At 44.6% G+C, this 4,299-nt stretch overlaps 1 protein-coding gene across 1 annotated transcript in view; it reads left to right on the top strand.

Moving 5' to 3' along the window:
* LOC138970537 (atrial natriuretic peptide receptor 1-like) overlaps positions 1 to 2,111 on the top strand; it is a 41,374-nt gene extending 39,263 nt beyond the window's left edge. Inside the window, exon 22 of the mRNA XM_070343005.1 lies at positions 1 to 2,111. This exon is cut by the window's left edge and continues 573 nt beyond it. The gene's annotated coding sequence lies outside the window, so the exon portion shown is untranslated.
* Positions 2,112 to 4,299: the final 2,188 nt, after the last annotated feature.

Here is a 4,299-nt window from a genome sequence, read left to right as displayed (position 1 = left end):
ACTTTACTGTCAGTGAGAATTGTGTGTTGAATTAGTGTACACTCTAAGCAGAGGTGTTCCGCTCTCGAACACTTTTCTCTAAGAAGTGTTCAAAACTCTGTGACACAGAATATATGTATTTCTTTCCCAGCAAAAGAGTCAAATTTAATAAACAAACGATATTCACAAGTATTCATGTGAACACTAGTGAAAGCTGTGTGTGCTGGTTTTGCCAGTAGAACTATGTACTATATGTCATACAGTACTCAGAACTTGCTACAGACATGTGTTCACAAGTGACGTCTTTTGTTTACAGTGTGTAACATGTAGCAAGAAGCCCTGTCAAGGAACACGCGCGTGCAGTCACCAAGTTGTGTAAATTAATGCCTTATTAGGAATCATGCATGATTAACTATCTATTTTATAGTCTAGATAAGTCAACTTAACTGTTTCTTTTATAGTTAAGGTAGGTAAGATACAACTAATCACCGTTTTAAAGAACATACATGGTTATGAATTATGTATTTTGGACTAAACTTGAACACAAAAATGAACAAACAACGCATTAGCCCAAACAAACATGTATGCTGGTTTAGGGTAACGTGACCAAAAAAGATAGGGTCGGTAGGTCGGCTTTATTTTTATTTTTTTTAAAATTATTTTAATTTAGTCCAATTTAAAAGAGGTTACTTTCTTTAGTTTCGGTATGGTTCGCAAAATGTGCCAACAGTTTTTATTTTTTTAAGAAATAAAAAAAAGTGTTAGGGTCGGCGGGAAAAAATGGGTCGGTCGGGTAACCCTAAACCAACATATATTTTTGTTTGGCCTCAGGAAGCATGCATGATTAACTATTTTATTGTATAGTAGCTTAACTATAGTCCTTTATAGTCTGGGTAATTCAGCTACAGCTAATCACCGTTTTAAAGAAAGTACATGGTTATGAAAGCTGTATTTTGGACACAGCTTGAACACACAAATGAACAAAGAAACCCATGAACTTCCTAATAACTGGAAAGGAAGACGTTCTGTGTGTCCAATGACGTATGCAATGACGCATGCGGTGGAGAGGGAGAATGACGCATTCCAACAGGGACACAGGGGCACATTGGCAGCAAACGAAGACGATGGCACAGATGATAATACTACTCATGATAATGAAATGATATACTAATATCATACTGAAATTGTACTAATATTGATGGTGAAGTCAGCGCCAGTAAGATGACGAAATATTGATGCAGACAATACCAAAACTGGTTTCTGTTGTGTTTGCTTTTTGTTTTAACATTCACTGTGTAATGTAACATGAAATCTGTGTGATATATTATTTATTAGTGTGGTACGGTGGCCTGTCAGCGTGTGGACTTGGCCAAGACAGAAGATATGCTAAAAATAACAATCCATCTTCTGTGGTGATTGGGAAACTTGGTCAAAAAGGGAAACTGTCCTCAGGCAAGATGAAAGCTGCTAACGATTATTGATTATGATGGGCGAGAACTTCTTGCACTCAGCAGATTCATAACGGCAGATATACGCTTTACGTGTTCAGTTTCAATCGGATCTTATTCATTTTGGTTTCTTGGAGTTCCTTTGTGTTTTTGAGAACGAATTTGTCATCTTGCAGATGGATCACACTGTGACGTAATATCAGGTTACAACCGGCACAGTTGGCCTGGTGGTAAGGCGTCCGCCCCGTGATCGGGAGGTCGTGGGTTCGAACCCCGGCCGGGTCATACCTAAGACTTTAAAATTGGCAATCTAGTGGCTGCTCCGCCTGGCGTCTGGCATTATGGGGTTAGTGCTAGGACTGGTTGGTCTGGTGTCAGAATAATGTGACTGGGTGAGACTTGAAGCCTGTGCTGCGACTTCTGTCTTGTGTGTGGCGCACGTTTTTTGTCAGAGCAGCACCGCCCTGATATGGCCCTTCGTGGTCTGCTGGGCGTTAAGCAAACTAACAAACAAACAAATATCAGGTCAGGCAACTGTACGCACGATAGATTGGCCGTATATGGATGTGAATAAGTGACGCACAGAGATAATGCTGATATAATCACACACACACACACACACACACACACACACACACACACACCCACACACACAAACACACTCACACACACACACACACACAAACACATGTACACACACACACCCGCGCACGCACACACGCGCGCACGCACACACACGCCCGCACATACTCACACACACACACACTTGAACACACACACACACCTAAACTCACACACACACAAACGCACGCACGCTCACACACAAACGCACGCACGCACACATCCGTTGACGACGATAGAGCTGATGACGCAAATCAATATTGTTTGGTCTTTTCATTTCTCGCTCTCACGCGCAGTCATCAGTGTTCGGCCTTCATATTTTGATTTCGATGAAGGAAGCTATGTCGAAAGTTGTGTCACAGAGTGCGAGCGGGTAGGACAGAACATGCAGAGTTGGTCGATACCTTCTACTGTGCGTGCAGAAAAGGTTGTATCAAGCAAAGTGTCTTTCTTCCTTTTTACATTTAGTCAAGTTTTGACTAAATGTTTTAACATAGATGGGGAATCGAGACGAGGGTCGTGGTGTATGTGTGTGTGTGTGTGTGTGTGTGGTGTATGTGTGTGTGTGTGTGTGTGTGTGTGTGTGTGTGTGTGTGTGTGTGTGTGTGTGTGTGTGAAGAGCGATTCAGAGTAAACTACTGGACCGATCTTTATAAAATGTTACATGAGAGTTCCTGGGTATGATATCCCCAGACTTTTTTTTCATTTTTTGGATAAACGTCTTTGATGACGTCATATCCGGCTTTTTGTAAAAGTTGAGGCGGCACTGTCACACCCTCATTTTTCAATCAAATTGATTGAAATTTTGGCCAAGCATTTTTCGACGAAGGCCGGACTTCGGTATTGCATTTCAGCATGGAGGCTTAAAATGTAATTAATGACTTTGGTCATTAAAAATCTGAAAATTGTAATTAAAATTATTTTTTTTATAAAACGATCCAAAATTACGTTCATCTTATTCTTCATCATTTTCTGATTCCAAAAACATATACTGAAAGGCAAAAGAAACGCAATTGTTGGGTGTAGAACGATATTTAATTTATTAGTCTGTAAAACGGATACAGTTTTCCGGAAAGAGCTGTCTCAACAGGTTTCGGTATGTTATGTGTCCGTAATGCTCAAACAATGTTCCCTTATCTGGGCCATCAGCAGCAACTGCAACAGGTCATTCAGCCGAGTTCCAATCAGTCAGTATTGAGTATGCCCCCCTCTCGCCTGGTCAACTGCATGACATCTGGCTGGCATTGAGCGGATGAGGCGATTGACGGAGGCGATGTGGACATTGGGCCACACGTCGCTGATGGCCTGCTCCTGGGCTGCTGGGGTTGCGGGCCTTGGCTGCACGTTGTTCAGCTCCTGTTGCAGGGCATCCCAAAAGTGTTCGATAGGGTTGAGATCAGGGCTATAGGCAGGCCACTGCATCACCCTGATGTTGTGATGCTGCAGAAAGTCGGCTGTAAGTCTGGCAGTGTGAGGCCTGGCGTTGTCCTGCTGCAGAGTGAAGTTCCTGTGCTGGTTGAAAAAGGGAACCACAGCTGGCCTCAGCACCTGGTCAATGTAGCGCTCTGCTGTGACGCCATTGCCTCGTCCTGGGCCGATGTTTTGAAAGATGATGGGTCCCAGGACTTCATGCAGGCAGATGCCGCCCCATATCATCACACTAGGGCCTCCCCAGCGATCCCACTCCAAGATGTTGTTGGGAGCATATCTCTGGTTGTCTCGCCTCCAGATCCGGATGCGGCCGTCAGCGTTGCTGACACAAAACCGACTCTCATCTGTGAATAGAATGTTCTGCCACTGTCGCCAGGTCCAGGTCAAGTGCTGCTGTGCGAATTGGTACCTGGCTAGTCTGGCGTGAGCGGTCAGTACAGGTGCTCTCCTGGCGGGACGTCTGCAGTGAAGGCCTCTGTCAACCAGCCGACGTCGAACTGTGCGGGAACTTACTGGCCTGTTGCGGTTGCCAGCAACGTCTCTGGCTGTTGCTGCTGCAGTGTGGAACGGATCCCGTACGTGCTGTCGATAAATGGCACGATTTTCTCGTTCAGTGGTGACACGTGGTCTTCCACTCCTAGTCAAGTCATTCGTGGACCCAGTTTGCAAATATCGTTGCCAGAGACGGGTGATGGTAGACGGATGGACGCCAAAAGCATTAGCAACCTCATTCTGTGGCGTTGCCAGCGTCAGCTGGCCTATTGCTCTTTCACGGTCAGTGGCGTTCAATCTCGGCATAGCTGGTTTTTGGAATAGGGGA

The sequence above is a fragment of the Littorina saxatilis genome, linkage group LG7 (assembly GCF_037325665.1).
Source record: "Littorina saxatilis isolate snail1 linkage group LG7, US_GU_Lsax_2.0, whole genome shotgun sequence".
NCBI classification, from domain to species: Eukaryota; Metazoa; Mollusca; class Gastropoda; order Littorinimorpha; family Littorinidae; genus Littorina; species Littorina saxatilis.
This window is presented reverse-complemented; position numbering and strand designations above follow the sequence as displayed.